We start from the raw sequence: 22,032 nt of genomic DNA on the forward strand, positions 1-22,032 counted from the left end.
CCGCGTGGCGTTAATCGTTGGTATGAAAAGCAAGTTTCGTAAAGCGTCGCTATATAGCAATGCTTGCCAAAAGTCGCTATATAGCGACTTTTAAGTGTCGCTATATAGTGACACTGATATACTATTTTATAGCGACATTTTCTAGAGAGGTCTTTTTTTCCATATAGGCCTTAAAAGTTAGTTTTTTCCAATGACAAATTTTTTTAAATTTTCATACATGTTTGATCTCATAGAGAATAAAAATATGAGAGCATGTACATCAAGCCTTTGAAGCTCATATATTCATGTCCAAGTTTGAGATGAAAAAAATCAATTAAGAGCATTTACATCAACTGTTTCATCTTGAGCCAAGTCTAAGGCACCAAACAAGTCTATCTCCAACTCTATACCGAGTTGATCTCCTATATCATCATCGTACTCTAGCATTGTATGTTCACCTAAAAGTATTTGATCATCTTCTTCAATAAAGTGTGGTGATTCTTGATGATCGTTGTCTTCTTCCTCAATATCATGATCTCCATCTTCCTCCCGTGCGATGTCATTATGCACATCTTCCTCTTGGCTCATATGGTGATCTACATCTTCTTTGCTAGATTCATCAATTGGATCTGGCATTGGTAGTGGCATCTCCATATCCACATCTCTATCTTCAAAAATTTGCTTACTTCGTGATGCAACTTGGATCACGTACCACCATTTTGGATCAAAACAATCCGGATGAAAAACCACCTATATTGAAGATGGGTCCAAATGTCATCAATAATATATATGAAATTATGCTCAAGTACATGTATCAATGGATCTTTAAAAATGAAAGCTTCGATTAATTAAATCATTAGTATGCACCTGCTCACAATGCTCGGGAAAAACAAAAGTATCACTTTCATCAGTCCAATTTTGGTGGAGTCCATTGCAAAGAAACCGCTACTATCTTTTCTCATTGTTGCATGGGGACCGTTGTAAATAGTTCTAAACCATTTTACATCAAGAATGAAAATACTAAATCGTCTGAAATCAACTTCATAGATGTCGCATATCGTGCCAAAATAATCCAGCTGTGAGGAGAGAAGATTGGTATCCGAAGCACTTGCTCGGCTATCTTGTGTGAAGTTAGCCATGACTCCACAATCATACGTGACTCTCTTTGAATCGATGCATTCCATGCAAAAATGTCGTCCATATGACCATAATGCACTGTACTTTTTGTACTGTAAAATAGCATCATTAAAATAATGAAGATGCATCTAGTTTATAGCGTATATTGCCACAAATAATTACTTAATTACGTCAAGAGGTGAGAAACTTACATGCACCATACATCTAGATGATAACTCTCGCTTATGCTCGTTTATTGTCTCTCCATTGCATTCGGCTTTACGTAGAGCCAATTGTAGCCAATCAAGTGACATGTGAGTAGGGAGAAAAGCCAGATCCCGTGGATATGGTTGCGATCACCTGTACATTACTCTAAATCTCATCCTTGCATTTATTTTTTCTGCTTTGGCCACTTCATATCTCTTAATCCACTTCTGCATCTCAGGGCTATTGAGGATACAAAACTTATTGAATTTCTCCATTTGCTCTTCACTCATCTTTCTTTCAATCCCTTTTCCTTGGGGAACCTCGCCAATGATGCGATCATCATCCTTGTTATGCCAAGCTTATGGCATATCGGGATTCGTGGATGCAAGAAACTCTATGATATATACTAATGACTCTTGCGCAAGCCATCCCTCTGCCATGCTTGCTTCTGGTCTCGCTCTTTGTCTTACAAATCCCTTTAAAGTTTTCATAAAGCGCTCAAGAAAAAACATCCATCGATTATGAATGGTACCTGCTATAGCCACCTCATCAACTATGTGCATAAGCAAGTGGACTTGAGTTGTCATAATGCTCGAGGGAAAGTGCTTCTCAAGCAAGCATATGGCTTCAATGGATTCCACCCTAGCCTTCTCGATGCTCAATATGGAGATCTCTTTTTGACATATCCACCTATTTCACATGTCCATGTAAGATATTTTCATAATTAGTCTACAGGTTAATCAGCTTAAATTGAAGAAAATGCAATCAATGCAATTTGATAGTAAGCATACCTCACAATACCACAGATCTTGAATATAGCATTTCTAACATCTTCTTGTAAGCACCCTTTTATTGTAATTCGGAGGATGAACTATCAAAGCAACAAAGAAGTCATGTCAACAATATAACATAATCATAATTACGCTAACGCATCATGATTATCAGTACACTAATTCTACTTAGAATACCTATGAGACCTTGTGCCAATCATGAGACTTGAGCCCACTAAGCTTATTGTCCTTTGAAAATGCTCCTTTCAAGCAATGCATGTACCCTCGGGGGGGTCACTATGTATAAACCCTCTATATCACGTGCGTTCAAGGCCTATTTGTAAAATCCCTTAATTGTAAATTTTTCATTAATAAAATGTACCCCTTTTCTATACAAATCTGTAAATTTTTCCCAAAACTATTTTAAATAGTCCCTTATGTATATTTATTTTTGTAAATTTTGGAAATAAAAAATATCCTTCTATTGAACTCACATGATAGGATTACATATGATGAGTGACCCCCTCGAGCATGTACCTTGTCGGTACTTGAGAAGAGGGAATGTCTACCTTGACCGCTGCCTCCTCCCTTGTAGAGAGGATCCACGTTGCTTTCAGGAGGACAACTTTTCCCGAAGCATGAACTTGGGGCCACAAACGAGACATCCTATTCATAGCACGCAAGTCTTCTCGCACTCCTTTTGAGTCTTTGGATTTCACACATGGTCTACACAAATGAGATATCTCCTGATGCACCAAAAGATTTGGAAGACTGTAAAAGAAGACATACCCACTGCACAAAATGATGCTTGGAAGGAAAAAGATGAAGTAGCACTATCACTCATTGGATTGCACTTGGGTCCAAACATAATTCATCATATAGACTCTAAGGATCATGCCAAGGATGCATGGGATGAGTTGAACACAGTGTTTGGTGCAAAAGCCAAAAACCAAGAAATCCATCTTAAGATTGAATTCTATGGTATGCACATGGGCTTCAATGAATCCATGGCACAATTTGTCAACAAAATCAAAAGCATTATGACTCAACTAGAGGGCATAAATGCAAAAGTAGGAGAGAAAGATGCACTTGCAATTCTCCTTAAAAGCATGCCTGCAAAGTATAGTGCATTGACAACCACTTTGAAGAATTTGCCAGATCCAAAGTTTGAAGAATGTGTATCCTCTCTTCTCAAAAAAGAAAGAGAGTTGAAGGCATTGACATCAACATCGACATCAACACACAACAGCTATAATGAAGAACAAGCACTATTTAGTAAAACATCAGTGAAATGCTACCATTGCGGAAGGATGGGTCACTATCAAAGTGACTGCAGATTGAAGAACAAACCCAAGTGTCACCATTTCAAGAAGCTCGGACACAAGGAAGAAGATTGCAGATTGAAGAATCAACAAGTCAACTACGTGGAGTCATCATCAAGCCATGAGCCAAAAGGTGACATCAATGGAATGTATTGAAAAGCAAAAACCTTGCCAACCTTGCCTATATTTTTGTAATCAAACCTGACCACCTAAGAGTAGCTATGAAAGCACCCAGGGGAGGAATTGACATGTAAAAACCACACTTGACCACCTTAAGTAGCAATGCATGCACTAAGGGGAGGTGATGGATTTGTAACTCACATCTGACCACCTTGCAGTAGCCAAAGGATTATGGCACCAAGGGGAGGTGTTGAGACTTGTGGTGCCATGAGCACATGTAGAGCAAAGGTATGAGCAAAGGGCAAGCTGCCACATGGCATGGAGGACATATCCCACATGTGAGCAAGCAAATGGATGTAAGTACCCTCACCTATAAAAGGGAGGTTCATTTGAAGTAATATCAATCAAGCACTTTGCACTATCTCAAGATTCTCTTTATGAGTCCAAGCTAATCTATCTTGGAACCTAATTGACTTGAGATACATGTCATGAGCACTCTCTTCATCATGTTTCCACATACGTTCCATCCACCTTAGAGCGCTCCATAGATCCTGAGACACACATGTTTTGTCAGACCTTTACCGATATCCGCTCACCCTACAAGTCATCTCTATATCGTTGTTCCCCACACTTTGGACAACTAGCCAAATCTCCATGCTCACGATGAAAGAGAATACAATCATTACAGCAAGCATGGATGGTATCATAATCCATACCCACCGTTGTTAGCATCTTTTTTGCTTCATCTCTTGATGCGGGCATGGTATTTGGTGCAAGCAACATCTTCTGGAGCAACCTATGACAATTCAAACATACATAGGCTTCAAACAATGATGATTCGGTATACACTATCCAAATGATGATTCTCAAAACAAACAATATCCAAATAATGAGTCAAATTAATGCAAGAGCTAACCTCATCAAGGTCGAGACACTTGTATTCGACCACCCATACTTTACTTGTAGATTCAAGATTGAGAGACAAGCACATAGTTTAGACATCCTAGCACCCTCGTACAATTGTGTTGATTGCAACTCTCGCATTTTGACCTCAGAATTTGACATCACGTGTACATGGGATGTAGCATCCCTAAAAATGGAATCCATCATATCGACCATACCCTCGTCATCATCCGGGAGACTATAGTCTTGCTCAAAGTGTGAAGGTATATGTGTACCCTTGTCACCCTCCTCATCCTATTTTAACATTTTGTTTAAATATAAGATCTTATATTTCCTGGTATCCCATAAGACTGCGAACTTAAATAGCTTTGACTTACTGATGGTCCATCAACACGTGCAACACCAATGGTGGGTACTGGTTTGGGCTCCTCCCCATACATCCGCAAGTGGCGCATGATAATATGATGTTGATGTCGTACTTCTCGCTTGCAATGAGTGCAATGATAGTACAACCTCTCCGTAAGCCACTTCGTGCTCCCGGGCGTTGGCACATCATTGGACGAGCTTCCACTCATCCCTTCCATCTACACTTATAAAATCACAACATAAGTTGCAAGAAAATATAATATTAACAGTTATAAAATAGCATCTATGAGCTTCCCTTCAAGTCAGAACAAAAAGTGACTTAAAGCATCGCTATATAGCGACTTTTTGCTCTATTCCGTTGCTATATAGCGACGTTTTGAATTAAAAACATCGCTATATAGCGATGGAAAAGCCTTGCTATATAGCGACGCTATGGGTTAAAACCTGAAACTCGCATCACGCGGTGCTTTCTTTAGCAATCTCTCTAATCTTTCAAGTAACCAAGGCAATCTCTCCTCCCATCTATTTTTGACGACCTCCCACCTATTTTCGACAACCTCCGACTCTATTCTCCACTCCTCACCCTTCTCCTAGCTCTTGGGCCAGTCCACAACACCGAGCAGGACGTACTATAGTGCTTCCTCTTTTTTCCATTTATTATTTTTGTTATTTGCATTGGCCTGCAACTAGTGCCTTAAGCGCTAGCTGCAGTGATGGGCGTAGGAACCCTCTCTTCCCCTCTCTTTCCTCTTCTTTCCCTCTTCTCTCCTCTTCTTTCCCTCCTTTCCTTCTTCTCTCCTTCAATCTCTTTCCTCCTCTTTTTCCCTCTTTCCTTTTCCTCTTCTTCTCTGTTTCTTTCCCTCTTTTTCCCTCTTTCCTTTCCCTCTTCTTCTCTCTTTCCCCCTTCTCTTATGCTCATGCATAAACATAAGCATGAGCATAAGCATGAGCATAAGAGAAGGAGACATATGCTCATGCTTATGCTTATGCATGAGCATAAGAGAAGTAGACATATGCTCATGCATAAGCATGAGCATATGTCTCTTTTTTCCTCTTTTCTCTTTCCCTCTTCTTCTCTCTTTCTCTCCCTCTTTCCTCTTTTCCAATCTCTCCTTCCTTTCCCTCTTCTTCTCTCTTCTCCTCTTTTCCCCCTCTTTTCCCTCTTTCCTTTAACTCTTATTCTCTCTTTCCCCCTTCTCTTATGCTCATGCATAAGCATAAGCATGAGCATATGCTTATGCTTATGCTTAAGCATAAGCATGAGCATAAGAGAAGGAGACATATGCTCATGCTTATGCTTATGCATGAGCATAAGAGAAGTAGACATATGCTGGATGCGTCAATTTTACGAGCAAAAACCTATGAGCAGGTTTATCCGAGCGTGTTTTTCAAGAGATTTTTCAAAATGTTTTTCTTTAGGAAACATGGTTTTTACACTTTTATTTTCACTAGAACTAGATCCCTTTATCATAAAAATATACATACTAGTCACTCATTCATTTTTACACAACATAATTTTCTTATTTAGAGACATCCCTTTGTACCCCTGTTATTACCTTAAAAAAGTGTTGATTCCTTTAAGAAACATTCCTCATAATCACTCTCAATGTAATAATACTATGCATATATAATTACTTATTAACACATTTATATCATATGGCAATATCTTTTTAGTGTTTTTATAGCATATTTATGGACATGTTTCTAAAGAAGTTTAAATTACTATAAATAAGTATTAACTTGGGCTTATATATCACTCTCATAAAATACATGTAATATTTAATACTATATATGAAAGATTTTCCAAAATATAACTCCATAGATGTGCTCAAATGGGGTGTTCCGATCAATTTGAGTGGTTGAATGACTATATTTGGACATTGGATATGAAAGTTATGTCACTTTTAAAAGTGTTGTCCAAGGTAGTTTCGCCAGCGAAACTACCTTGGGAGACTTGCTTCAAAGGGGTTTCGCTGGCGAAACTACCTGGATGGCTTGCTTCAATGAGTTTTCTTTGAAGAAACTCTTTCATGAAGATAGGTTGAGAGAGGGTTTTCAATGTCACCCCCTATTAAGTAAAAGTTGTAAGAAGGATCATAAGGGAATTTTCATAGAGAAGTCTACTCTACATGTGGGTTTCTTCAAAAGCCATCCCATTATGCTCTCACCATTCCTACAGATTCACCTAAAGATTTTTGTATAAAATAGGCATTGCTATAATACTTTGCATATTTCTAAGTGAAACTATGTTTTCTTCTGATCGATTTTTGCCATATTTATGCATAGTTGGAAGCTTTTTTTTTCCTTCGCTCGAACGCTCGAAAGATTTCGCTCAGAAAATGCTCGTCCCCACATATGCTCATGCATAAGCATGAGCATATGTCTCTTTTTTCCTCTTTCCTTTTCCTCTTCTTCTCTCTTTTTCCCTCTTCTTCTCGCTGTTTTTCCTCTTTCTCCTTTCCCTATTCTTCTCTCTTTCCCTCTTTCCTCTTTTCCAATCTCTCTTTTCCTCTTTCTCCTTTCCCTCTTCTTCTCTCTTTCCCTCTTTCCTCTTTTCTAATCTCTCTTTTTTCTTTCCTTTTCCTCTTCTTCTCTCTTTTTTCCTCTTCTTCTCTCTTTTTTTCCACTTTCTCCTTTCCCTCTTCTTCTCTCTTCTCCTCTTTTCCCCCTCTTTTCCCTCTTTCATGCTCATGTTCTTATGCTCATGCATAAGCATAAGCATGAGCATATATCTCCTTCTCTTACGCTCATGCTTATGCTTATGCATAAGAGGAGTCTTATGCATAAGCATAAGCATGAGCGTAAGAGAAGGAGATATATGCTCATGCTTATGCTTATGCATGAGCATAAGAGAAGTAGACATATGCTCATGCATAAGCATGAGCGGGTGGTAGCAAGCTAAGGGTGTCCACTTCCGGACCACTTTCGGGTCCCGCTCGAGTGAAAATACAAAGGTTTTGCTTTGGTCTACAATACCTCGATCGAGGTATTATCTCCAATGAAAATCACACACGAGGACAACCGAGCCAAGCCGATACCTCGATCGAGGTGCTAGACTTTTTTTACTGAACCGAGCCTATACCTCGATCGAGGTCTCCTGGCATGCCACCTATACATGCCACCTATACCTCGTTCGAGGTATCGTGGCAATCCAGCTATACCTCGATCGAGGTATTGTGGCATGTCCAGCTATACCTCGATCGAGGTATGTGCCATCCGACAGGGCAGTTAACATACCTCGATCGAGGTATGCTAGACCGATGACTTGGCCACATGTCGAATACGTCAATCGAGACATGTGGCATCCGGCTGCTGCTAACATACCTCGATCGAGGTATCGTGGCAGGTCAATACCTCGATCGAGATACATGTACCGATGTGTATGGGCATGTCAAAATACCTCGATCGAGGTATCGTGGCATGTCTACACCTCGATCGAGGTATGATGGAGCGATATGTATGTTGTATGTGAAATAACTCGATCGAGGTAGGAAAACCCTAAATTTTCTTATAAAAGGGGCGTGACTCCCCTCATTCTTCATACCTCGATCGAGCTCCTCCTCATCGACCGATTTCGGATTTGCACGTGGTCGACGGAATTGTGGCAGCGACGGAGAGCGACTGATGGACAACGACGGAGATGGATGGAGCGAGAGAGTCCAAGTAAGGTTTTTTTAATGTAGCATTTTTTTTTCTAAAATTTATTTAAATTTTAGTTTATAGGAATAATTATAAAATATTTCTAAATTTAGAATGCATTTTAAAGTTTTTTTTTTTAATTACGACATTTTTAATTTAAAATGTGAAAATGTAAATATTTTGTTTTTCAAAATCATCTTTTAAAAAAAAGAGATTAAAGTTATTTTTTAAATTAGTGCTATTTTTATTTAAATAAAAAAACATTTTAATTTTAGTTTATAGGAATAATTATAAAATATTTCTAAATTTGAAATGCATTTTAAAGTTTTTTTAAATTATTTTTAGAATTACATAATTTTGTATTTAAAATGTGAAAATGTATATATTTTGTTTTTTAAAATCATTTTTTAAAAAAAAAGAGATTAAAGATATTTTTTAAACTAGTGTTATTTTTATTTAAATAAAAAAATGTTTAAATTTTATTTTTAAAAATGATCTTTTAAAAAAAAAGAAAATAAGAGTTTAAGGTAGTTTTTATGTTATGTAAGTTATTTAAGTTAGTGAAGTTTTTATTTAAATGTCAGAAAGTATATAATTTATTTTTTAAAATCATCTATTAAAAAAAATTTATAACTGAAGTTTATAAATTACTGAAGTTTTGAATTAAATATAACGTTTAAATCTTGTTTTTAGAAATCATCTATTAAGAAAAAGAAAATAAGAGTTTAAAGTTGCTTTTATATTATTTTAGTTTATAGGAATATGTAATCTAATTATAAAATATTTCAAAATTTTAAATGCATTTTAAAGTTTTTTTAAATAATTTTTTTTTAATTACGTAATTTTTTATTTAGAATGTGAAAATGTATATATTTTGTTTTCTAAATTCATCTATTTAAAAAAAGAGAGATTAAAGTAGTTTTTATGTTATTTTTCAAATTGGTGCTATTTTTTTTAAATAAAAAACCATATCTAGTGCAAACCCAAGGCAGTAAAGCATTCAAAGAAGGCCTTATTAACCAAACCTCTCCACTATCTGTCCTTAGTATAGGGGCCATAAGTGGACAATGTGGTCCTTACACCACATGTGGAAAAGTTTCCAAAGAGCGAGAAAGGCATTTAAAAAAATACAATTCTCCTTATTTTGGAAAATAAGTTAATCAAGTATAATAATACTTGCCCCAATAGATAAGTCCTTTCAAGAGGTGAGTTTGTTTCAACAATGTAGGTTATTTGTTTGTTAGCTTTAGTTTCGTGAGTGCTTCTCCTTGTATTGCTAAACCTGTAAACTAGTTTTCATGCTTGTTTTCAAAGGATTGAAACAAAAAACGAGATTTCAGAAAGAAAGAAGACTTACCTCTTCATATTTCTCTTCCTTCTCTTTCTCCTTATCTCCTCAATCTCCTTCTTTCAAGAAGTTACTTTTGTAATCTCCTCCTTCCTCTAACATCTTATTTGAAAAATGGTATCTTTCCTCTCTTTTGTAGGGCCAGTCCACAACACCGAGCAGGACGTACTATAGTGCTTCCTCTTTTTTCCATTTATTATTTTTGTTATTTGCATTGGCTTGCAGCTAGCGCCTTAAGCGCTAGCTGCAATGATGGGCGTAGGAACCCTCTCTTCCCCTCTCTTTCCTCTTCTTTCCCTCTTCTCTCCTCTTCTTTCCCTCCTTTCCTTCTTCTCTCCTTCAATCTCTTTCCTCCTCTTTTTCCCTCTTTCCTTTTCCTCTTCTTCTCTCTTTCTTTCCCTCTTTTTCCCTCTTTCCTTTCCCTCTTCTTCTCTCTTTCCCCCATCTCTTATGCTCATGCATAAACATAAGCATGAGCATAAGAGAAGGAGACATATGCTCATGCTTATGCTTATGCATGAGCATAAGAGAAGTAGACATATGCTCATGCATAAGCATGAGCATATGGCTCTTTTTTCCTCTTTTTTCTTTCCCTCTTCTTCTCTCTTTCTCTCCCTCTTTCCTCTTTTCCAATCTCTCCTTCCTTTCCCTCTTCTTCTCTCTTCTCCTCTTTTCCCCCTCTTTTCCCTCTTTCCTTTCCCTCTTATTCTCTCTTTCCCCCTTCTCTTATGCTCATGCATAGTCATAAGCATGAGCATATGCTTATGCTTATGCTTAAGCATAAGCATGAGCATAAGAGAAGGAGACATATGCTCATGCTTATGCTTATGCATGAGCATAAGAGAAGTAGACATATGCTCATGTGTCTCTTTTTTCCTCTTTCCTTTTCCTCTTCTTCTCTCTTTTTCCCTCTTCTTCTTGCTTTTTTTCCTCTTTCTCTTTTCCCTCTTCTTCTTTCTTTTCCTCTTTCCTCTTTTCCAATCTCTCTTTTCCTCTTTCTCCTTTCCGTCTTCTTCTCTCTTTCCCTCTTTCCTCTTTTCCAATCTCTCTTTCCTCTTTCCTTTTCCTCTTCTTCTCTCTTTTTTCCTCTCATGCCATGTCAATGAAGAAAGCCACCAAGATTTCACACAAAGCCGATGTAGATCCACCAAGTCAATTTCACACTTTGAACCATGTAGAGCACACACACATTTGCTCATGTCTTCACAATTTTGTTGATGACAAATTTAATCCCATCTCACACATGGAATATGTAAGGTTACAATAAGATCATCAAGGAACAAAGAAGGATGTATAAGATGACAAATTTTATTGATGACAGATTTAATCCCATCTCACACATGGAATATGTAAGGTTACCATAAGATCATCAAGGACCAAAGAAGGTTGTATAAGATCATCAAGGAACAAAGAAAGATGTATAGGATATTTTTGTTTTCCATTTCTATAATTAGATAATAGTAGCAAAACTTAGTTTAGAACAATCACATTAACCACCTAAATAATATATTATTGTTAAAACGATCAAGATGGTTTTGAGTGATCACAGTCCAAGCCATCTCGTGTGTGACCCTAAATAGCCTAGAAATTAAACTATTAAACTAATTAAACTACTATGAAACAACCCAAAAATTAAGCTACTCATAAACTAAACTACTTTAACTACCTAAAAAATACCACCACCAGGATGGTTATCCATTACCACCATGCTAGCATTCTATAGATAGGAATGGAGACTTATACTAATGAAGGAGAAGAGAGCGAAATCATGGTGTAGTAAGGACCAAGTGGCCGCCCTCAAAACTTGATTAGGAGTAAGTGTGATGACTTAATGTTGTTGCTTTTTAGCCACTGGGCTTGTAGCTAATTAAATAGTCACCGTGCTCCTACAATTCTATCATCAACCGCCACAACATTGTCACATCATCGCATTGCGCACCACAGCATCCAAATTTCTATCTCCGAATTGCATCGCCATCGCCATAAGGAAGGGGAGGGGGTTTTGCATCCCCTTTCCTTATTCCCTGGTGGCTGTGGCTGCCAGGGAGTTAGGGAAGAGGATGCAATCCCTCGTTCCCTCATCCCGCTCCCTCCTTCCATGGCCTTTGTGTCCCATCCTTCCGTCCTCTATGACCCCTCCTTACATCATCTCTTATGTCCCTTCCATCACGTCCCCTCCCGTCTCTCTCTCTTTTCCTAGGTTTAGGTCTCTTTCCTCGCATACCCTTTGGTCCTGTCTCTCCTTCCATCGTGTTTCTCTTTTCGTACATCCTACCGTCCATCTTCCATAAGTCTCATCCTCTCTTTTGTCCTATTTTGTATGTCTCTCCCTTTCCCTTTCCATTGCCCTCCCTCGTGCTACCCTTCTTTTCCTTCCCCTCCTCTCTTCTCTTTTTCTGCCATCCCTGCTTCTTCCATCTGCCATGGCCTCCCTCTCCTTCTCAAAAAGATTCTTTTCCCCTCTCTCTTCTCTCTCAATTTCTCTTTCATTAATATTTAAGAAAAGGAAACATGAATATAAACTCTTCATACCTAGCTAAGCTGGCTGAAGGTTTTGTAGATAGGACGTAGACTCTCATTGATTCTTCCTCTTGCTCCTTCTTGCTCCAATTGATTGAGATAAGAATGAATGAAGAGAAGAAGACCTTTTTATTCTTCTTTAGGGCAAATTAAGATTTTCCTTTTCTACCCTTCTCTTTCTTTTTCCCTTTTCTTTCTTTTCACTAGTCTTTTTCCTTTTCCTTTCCTTTCACCCTTCTCTTTCTTTCATACTAAGCGCAATTGTTTTCGAGTAATCATACTCAATTGTTTTCATAATAAACATGCTCTTTTTGAAACTATTAATGTCACAAATAGTTTTCTAATGTCACCCTTCTCTTTCTTTTGATTAATATATATCATACTAAGCACAAATGTTTTCATAATTTATTTTCATAATAAACACGAGTTTTTTGAAACTACTAACCTCATAAATACTTTTCTAATGTCAATTGTTACTCAAAATCAGCTATCCATTGAATCATGCCTTTTTAAAAACTAGTAACTTCACAAACTCCTAGGTGTGTTATCCAAACAAGTACTTATCAGATGGGGGCACCACTTTGCACCCAAGTCAATACCACCTAGGTTGAGGCGTGTTCAAAGTATTGTGCCCAACGCATATGCTTTGTATGGTCGATCAAGAATTAAACATCGTTTTTTCCTTAGTGTCATACACAACCATAAAAAAACATGGTCCTAGGTGTGTTATTCCAACAAGTACTTATCGGATCGGCACGCCACTTTGCATGCATATAAATACCAACTAGCTTGAGATGCGTGCAAAGTATTTTGTCCATCGTATATGATTTGCATGGGTGATCATGCATTATACACCGTTTTCCCCCTAGTGTTATGCACCACCATCAAAAAACACGGTCCTAGGTGCATTATTTTCTAACAACAAGTAGTTATCAGATGGGGATGCCACTTTTCCTGCAACATAATACCATCTAGGTTGAAGAGCGTGCAAATTATTATGCCCATTAGATGGGATTTGCATTGTCGATCAAGCATTAAACGACATTTTTGCCTCAGTATTATGCACATCTGTAAAAAAACATGCTCCTAGGTGTGTTATCTGAATAAGTACTTATCGGATGGGTGCGCCAAATTTCAAGCAGCTCAATACCACCAAGGTTGAGGTGTGTGCAAAGTATTGTGCCCATTGAATATGCTTTTCATGGCTGATCATGCATTATACACTGTTTTCCTCCTAATGTTATGCACCACCGTCATAAAATGCACTCCCAGGTGTGTTATCCTAACAAGTACTTATGGGATGGGCGTACCACTTTGCATGCAGGTCAATACCACTTGGTTTGACTCTTAACCAAAGTATTGTGCCCGTTGAATATGATTTGCATGGTTGACAAAGCATTAAACTCCGTTTTTTCCCTTAGTGTCATGCACAAGCATAAAAAACATTGTCCTAGGTGTGTTATTCCCACAAGTATTTATCATACTAGCATGCCACATTGCATGAAACTCAATACCACCAAGGTTGAGGTTCTTGAAAAGTACTATGGCAATTAGAATTGCTTTGCATCGTTGATCATGTATCATGCACCGTTTTTCCCCTAGTGTTATGCACAACCGTAGAAAAAAACACGCTCCCAACTGTGTTATGCGAAGAAGTACTTATGGGATGGGTATGCCACTTAGCATGCAAGTAAATACCACCTAGATTGAGGCATGTGAAAAGTATTGTGCCCATCAGATATGCTTTGCATTGTCGATGAAGCATTAAATACCGTTTTTGTTTCAGTGTGATGTAAATCCGTAAACAAACACCCTCCTAAGTGTGTTATCTGAACAAGTACTTATCGGATGGGTGCACCATGATGCATATCATAAAGTAGCATATGCAACCAAGCTACCTCACATGCAGCCATTTCTGCACCCTTGTACTCAGCCTCTATGCTCGGCAAGGCAACTATAGGTTGTTTCTTGCTGCTCCAAGTGACTGCAGCACTCCCAAAAGAGAACACATATCCACTGGTAGATCGCCTATCAGAAATACTACCAGCCCAATTAGCATCAGTGTATCCATGCAACTGTATATGAACCCTAGTCTCATAAAATAGTCCATACTGCAATGTGGACTTCACATACCTTAGTATGCATCTAGCCGCATCCAAATGTGGTTTCCTTGGAGCCTACATAAACTGACTTACCAACCCAACAGCATAGCTCAAATCTGGCTTGGTAATAGTCATATAAATCAAGCTTCCTACTATGCGTCTATAAATAGTAGCGTCTTCCAGAAGCTCACTTGCATCTGCGCTCAACTTCACATTTTGCTCCAAAGGAACTGAAATAGGCTTACAGCCTGCCATCCCATATTTGGATAGCATGTCCAATCCATACTACCTCTGCAAGAGCCATATCCCACTTGTGGATCTAATCACCTGAATGCCCAAGAAGTAACGCAGCTCTCCCAAATCCTTCATCTCAAACTTTTGCTTCAATAGAATTTTCACATGAAGGATATCTTCATCACTGTCACCTGTGATGATCAAATCATCAACATAAATGACAAGCAGCATAATGCCTTTCTTTGTTTTTCTCACATACAGTGAGAAATATGCCTTGGAAATCTGAAAGCCAATTGTCACAATATACTGTCCTATCTTGTCAAACCATGCTCCAGGTGCTTGCTTCAAGCCATACAACGCTTTCTTCAACTTGCAAACAAACTCAGGATGAACATCATGAACATAACCTAGTGGCTGCTCCATATAGACCTCTTCTTGCAAATCACCATATGCAAGAAAGCATTCTTTGCATCCATTTGATGTAAAGACCATCCCTTTGATGCAGCCATAGCAATGACTGCTCTTATGGTTGCCATCGTTGCAACCGAACTGAATGTTTCTATATAAACAATGCCATATGTCAGTGCATACCCCTTGACAACTAATCTTGCCTTGTATCTGTTCATAGAACCATCTGCATTGTGCTTCACCTTATAAACCCACTTGTATAGCCAATTGCATTCTTGTCTTTAGGCAAAGGCACCAATTCCCATGTAGCATTTGCTTCCAAGGCATCCATTTCTTCATCCATGGCTTTCTCCCATTTTTCTTTTCCCATGGCTTGCTCAAAAGAAGTTGGTTTGTGGTTCTGGGTTCTAGTTCATGTATCACTTTGACCATATAGGCATAGTGAATGGCTGTAAATCCATCATATTTCAGCCCTTGGGGGGGTCACTATGTATAAACCCTCTATACCACATGCGTTCAAGGCCTACTTCTAAAATCCCTTATTTGTAAAATTTTCATTAATAAAATGTACCCCTTTTCTATACAAATCTGTAAATTTTTCCCAAAACTAATTTAAATAGTCCCTTATGTATATTTATTTTTGTAAATTTTAGAAATAAAAAATATCCTTCTATTGAACTCACGTGATAGGGATACATATGATGAGTGACCCCCCCTGAGTTTCAGCCTATCCATAGGATACCTAGCTCTTGTAGACTTGCACAAAATAGGCTCACTACTAGGTGCTCTCAAAACAAGCAATGCAACCAAAAACTTTCAAATGAGAAATATCTGGTTTCCTACCAGTATACCTCTTCTCTAGCATCATGCCATGTATTGTTGCAATGGGAGTCCTGTTCATTATGTAGTCTACTGTAGCAACTGCTTCAGCCCAATAATAATCTGGCAGGTCTTTTTTGTTAAGCATAGCACGAGATACCTCTCCAATATCCCTGTTTTTCCTTTCTGCAAGTCCATTTTGTTGTGAGCTATGACTGCATGAATATTGTTGCTTTATGTCATGCTCTTTAGGAAACTTGCAAACTCATTTGAGAGGTACTCTCCCCCTCCATTTGACCTTAGGCATTTTATTTGCAGGCCTGTTTCTTTTTCAACCATAGCTTTAAAAGCTTTGAAATGCCCAAACACTTCACTTTTCTTTTTCATAAAATACACCCAAACTTTTTTGCTGTAATCATCAATAAAAGTGATAAAAATAATGATATCCTCCAATAGATGCAGCTTTAGTGGTCCACACATCAGAGTGGACTAATTCCAATGGCCTCTTTCTCTCTTGAACATGTCTAGGAAATGGTTTCCTTGCCTGTTTTCCAAATTGACAGGCTTCACATACCTTATGCATTTCTACAACCTTGAACTTAGGCAATCCTGCAACAATATTTTGGGCCTACATTAATTTAAGTCGCTGTACATTAACATGACCAATGTGTTTATGCCAGATATCAATATTTGCAACTACACCGGTCCCATGTGCAAACATTGCTACACTCAATTCAGGCATGTCCGCATCCAACGTAAACATCATGTCCTTCTTCTTCCCTTTTTGCTATCAAGCGACCTTTATTTTTCATATCCTCAACACAGCATCCATGAGGATTAAATATGACTTGCAAGCCCTACTCAACCATTTGACCAAAACAAACCAGGTTCTTGGTGATATTCGGGACATGAAATACATCAGACAGTTATTTCTTTTTCCCATCCTGCATAGACAAAGGAATTTTACCAATCTGCACAATAGGATGTGCAGTATCATCACCAGTCTCCACAAATCCTGGTCTTTCCATTTTCCTTGCATCCTGCATCCATTTTGCATGACCTATCATGTGGTTTGATGCACCTAAGTCAACATACCACACATGATTGCTTTCTTCTGCACTTGTCACACAATTGGTCATGTGTGTTGAGATATCGAGCTCCAGGGTGACCGTTGTGTATTTATGTCATCGACTTGTTAGCTGGAGATGTAGTTGGTACACCGCCCACGAATAATAGCTGGAAGGGTTTGGCTCAAGTGTGGTATGAGAAGCAAGCGAAAGACGTTCGCCAAAGCTGGCCAAGGTTGACAGCAGCGATGATTGAGTATTTCGGCAAAGAAGAGGAGCCAGAGAATGTATACTTGCAGGTGGCAAACTTGAAGCAGTCAGAAGGTGAGACGGCACGTCGATATGTGGATCGAGCGGCTGTGCTCCTGGACCATTTGATTGCCACACAGGAGGATGCCGGATTTCGAGCTAGAATGACTCAATTGATTGCCACACAGGAGGATGCCGGATTTCGAGCTAGAATGACTCAACATGTGCTGGGCTACCTCAACGGCCATGCTCCTAGACCATTTGATTGCCACACAGGAGGATGCCGGATTTCGAGCTGGAATGACTCAGCATGTGCTGGGCTACCTTGTAGCAGGAGCGAGTGATGAATTCTACCTCAAGCTTAAATGGGAGAATCCAGAAACTATGGTGCTACCACATGAGATTGCTCAAAAGTTTGATAAAGTTTAGTCTGACCCCGCTTCAAAGAAGACGCTTGTCCCTCCGCAACCCCCTCAATTCCTGCAACAACAACCTGGGGGGTCTAACTCAGGGGCATACCCCCACCCCTCATCAGGGGTGTATCCACCGCTTCCACCTCAAATGTATGGTCCTCCCTTAGATGCTTACCCTCAACAAGGTGTATATCCTCACCCTCTGCCTCGAAGATTTCCCCAGCCTCACCCACGAGCCCCCCTCCTCTCTACTCCCGTGGCCCCTCCAACTAAAGAGGCCCCCCCTACAACAGAACCTAGAGTCAATGACCTAGCCAAGGCCCTGATCTTCGGCTTGAGATGGTGGGCATTAGAAATCAAGCCAACCGCCCTCCAAGAGACCGTGCTAATGTTGTATGCTACGAGTGCCACCAGAAGGGTCATTATCGCACGGAATGCCCCAATATTCCAAGGGTGAATCTTCTAAGTGAGTCGGGCACTGAGGATTCTGATGTAGAGATCCTTGACCTCGAGAAAAGAAGTCGTGCCACCTTGGACCCCTCTCCGAACCATGGACCGGGCCGCCCCAGGAAGAAGGTGTCCCTCTCAGAGCCCTCAGATGCTGAGATGGCAGACCCACCAATAGAGAAGACTAAAAGATCTCGCAGGAGTAAGTGGTCACCCTCATATTTTCCCATCGGCTCAGGGCAAGAGGACTATTCGGTTGTTCAGGACCTCGCTCATCGGTCTTTGAGCATCACACTCCCTCAACTAATAGCATTAAGTCCTAAGGTGAGACGTGAGCTGCAGCAAGGTCTCTCAACAAGGAAGAGCAAGAAAAAGGAAAAGGTACGAGAGGTATCTTCTATCTCTAAAGAAATTGATTGGCACCCACATACAGTAGATGTCATTATAGATAATTGCCTTGTCAAAAATGTGTGTGTTGATGGGGGAGCTGCATGTAATATCATGGTGCCTCAAATCATGAAGAAATTGAATTTGAAATGTACAAGGTGTTCCTCCTCTCGAATCAAGGTAGTAGATGGTCGACGACTCGCCACCATGGTAGTCATTGAGGATTTGCCCATCAATGTCAATAAGTTGACCACCACTGTCAATTTCTATGTAGTGGATATTGAAGATACAGGCAGAAGTTACCCAACCATACTCGGGAGACCATGGTTGAGAAAGAGTGATGCAGTCAGCTATTGGAAGACAAGACACATGTCTTTTGGTGCTTCCAAGGAGAAGATCCCGGTGCAACCTGGTGCCATGGAACCGAAAGAAGAAGAGGAGCATGATAGTGATACTCTCTCATCCTCAGTGTCTGAGTCCATGGAAGAATTAGACGGGGGGGAGGAATTCTCAGAGGAGGAAGTTTACATGATGGGGGTGTCTCCAACCCTGCCACCTGCAGAAAAGATAACAGCTAGTCCTCAATAGCTCGAATCAATGCTTTCTCCAAGTGAGAAAGATGAGTTTCCTGAAATGTTCAAAGATTTCCCTGACCTCACTCCAAGTGAGAAAGATGAGTTTCTTGAAATGTTCAAAGATTTCCCTGACCTCTTTGCAGCTAGCTACCACCACCTTTGCCATGTGACTGCCATAGAGACAAGATAGAGTTGAAGCATGATGCGAAGCCTGTGGCTCAGAAGTATCGGAGATTAGGGCCCCTGCATACCGATGCTTTGCGCTCAGAGTTGCAAAAGCTTGTAGAGGTTGGGTTTATTGTTCCGGTTCACAATACTGAATGGGTTTCACCAGTGGTAGTCACCCCAAAGAAAAACAACAAGTGGCGGGTCTGCATCGACTATAAGAAACTCAATGCCACCACCAAGAGGGATCATCATCCTCTGCCCTTTCAAGACCTCATTCTTGAGAAGGTAAGTGGTCATGAGATGTATACTTTCTGTGATGGTAACTCTGGGTTTTATCAAATCAGAATTGCCGAGGAAGATGTGCTTAAAACCACATTTGCCACACCTTGGGGGACATTTGCAATCAAAGTAATGCCATTTGGCCTCACCAATGCTCCTGCTACCTTTCAAAGATTTATGCAGATGGTGTTTGCTCCTTATTTGGGGGATTTCTTGGAGGTGTTTTTAGATGATTTATGTATATTCTCGTCACGTAAGGAGCACATCATGAAGGTTAGATTGGCCTTCCAAAGGGTCAATGACGCAAATGGCAGTCTCAACCCTGAGAAATGCACCATTGGAGCCACTCAAGGGAGGTTATTGGGACATGTTGTCTCATCCGAGGGCACCAAGCCTGACCCCGAGAAGGTAGAAGCCATCTCAACTCTCCCCGCCTACAACCAAACATCAGGTACACTCATTTGTCAATCTAGCAGGATACTATCGCTGCTTCATTGATCAATATGCTGCTTTGACACGACCCATGACTATGCTTTTAAAAGATGGGGTTGATTTCTCTTAGGATGAGGATTGTGATCATGGGTTTGCACAAATCAAGAATGCTCTGGCTTCAGAACCCATTCTACGCAATCCAGACTGGTCAAAGACCTTCTATATCAATCCTAGGTTTGGTGAGCACACTCTGGCAGGTATTCTTCTCCAGCAAGGGGAGGATCGGTTCATGTATCCCGTTCGATTTGCTTCTCAACAATTGCTCGACACTGAGCGATGCTATTCAGAGGCTGACAAGCATGCCTTGTCTTTGGTGTTTTGCATTGAGAAATTTAAGCATTATGTGGCTGGAAAGTCCTTCTTTATACTCACTGGCACTGGTCTTGCAAAGCAGGTTCTTCAATCACCAAACCCCATGGGCCGGTTGGCCAAATGGTTGGCAGTTCTACAAGAATATGATTTTTCTTTCAAAATTGTAAAAGGGGGTTGTTCCAACTTGAAGAATGCTTTGATTGATTTAGAGGAGTGCCTTGATGTAACCCTTGTAGCAGCCATAGAAGTTGGGGATCCTTGGTATGGTGGTATCTACAAGTTTTTGACTGCTTTCTCCTTTCCTTCAGAAAGTACTAGTAGCTATGAGAGAAAGAAGATCCGCAGAGATAGTAGGCGCTACACCCTCCTTGATGGGGTGTTGTACCATCGGGGTGTTGTACCGTCAAGGATGGATGGGGTACTAAGACGGGCCATTGATGCAGATGAAGTGCCTAAGGTATTGAAGCATTATCATGATGGATTTTGTGGAGGCCACTATGCCAGTGACTATACAGCTAAGAAGATTTTACATGCTGGATACTATTGGCCGACCTTGTTCAAGGATGTCACTTTGTATTACAAAACATGTGAACCATGTCAATTCTTTGGTAGGAAGGATTTGCGTCCTGGGCAACATCACCCAGTGATGTCCATCCATCCGTTTCAGAAGTGGGGAATAGATTTTGTCGGGCCCTTGCCCATGACTGCCCGCAAAAAGAAGTATCTTTTGGTAGCCACTCAATATGTCACTAAGTGGGCTGAAGCTATCACCCTCCCTACTACAAATGGCAAGGCAGTTTCAAATTTCATATTTGAACATATCTGCACAAGGTTTGGGACACCCATGGAGATAGTCTTTGACCATGGGAGTCCATTCTTAAATGAAGCAGTGGAGTTACTCATGGATCGCATGGGTATTGATCATCACACTTCTAGCATCTATTATCCAGCATCCATGGGTCAAACAGAGCGGACTTGAAGAAGAGCATGCATGATACATTCCAAGAAAACTCTTGACCAAGGCACTCACAGCTTATGTAAATGATTGGCAGCTTGATATAGTGGCTTTGCATGAGCATAATTAGCATATGTATGTAGGTAGGACATGACACTTTGCTTGTTATGATATCTTTTATGTAGGAGAGCATTCTTTTTCAGGTGTTCTCATTAAGTCCTAAAAAAAGTAGCATGCCCATTTGACACACACACACACACATATGCTAGAAGCACATCGATAACACTCTCTTAATTTGCCTCTTCATGTTATTAGCTACTTCAATCACTAAAATTTTGGACCACGCCTTTGCATAATTTGCCATAGACTGTAGTCAAGAGAAGTGGGATGGCCTGGCACTCTGCGGCAAGAGTCCAACCCCAATGTTGCATACTTATAAGCACATCAAGTGGTTTGAGAGAATCCTACACAAGGACAGAGAATGAATCACCTACAGATGAAGCAAGGGCTTTAGGCGCAACAATAGAAGATGGCTCCACAATGGAGTCAGAGGTAATTATCATCAAGTCATGATTGAGGACTTTGCCTACCTCGGTCCCAAGTTTTATTCACAAAACTTACTCTACCATTACCTACCTCCATCAACAAACTCTAACTCCTATTCTGCAGAATCTACTCCCTTCTCTCTCCACTACTATAATCTCCTCATCTTTACACACTCAGTCTAAGTCTGAGTGATCCCCTCCTCCAACCTCTTCCAGAAACCTTGATGTTCAACGTTCTCCTCCTAGTACTCAAGCCTCACTAGATCATCAAGATTATAGAAGTCACAACA

This window comes from Dipteris shenzhenensis, chromosome 1, assembly GCF_047967505.1.
Source record: "Dipteris shenzhenensis isolate YYH24624 ecotype China chromosome 1, Dip_SZ_1.0, whole genome shotgun sequence".
Classification (NCBI taxonomy): Eukaryota; Viridiplantae; Streptophyta; class Polypodiopsida; order Gleicheniales; family Dipteridaceae; genus Dipteris; species Dipteris shenzhenensis.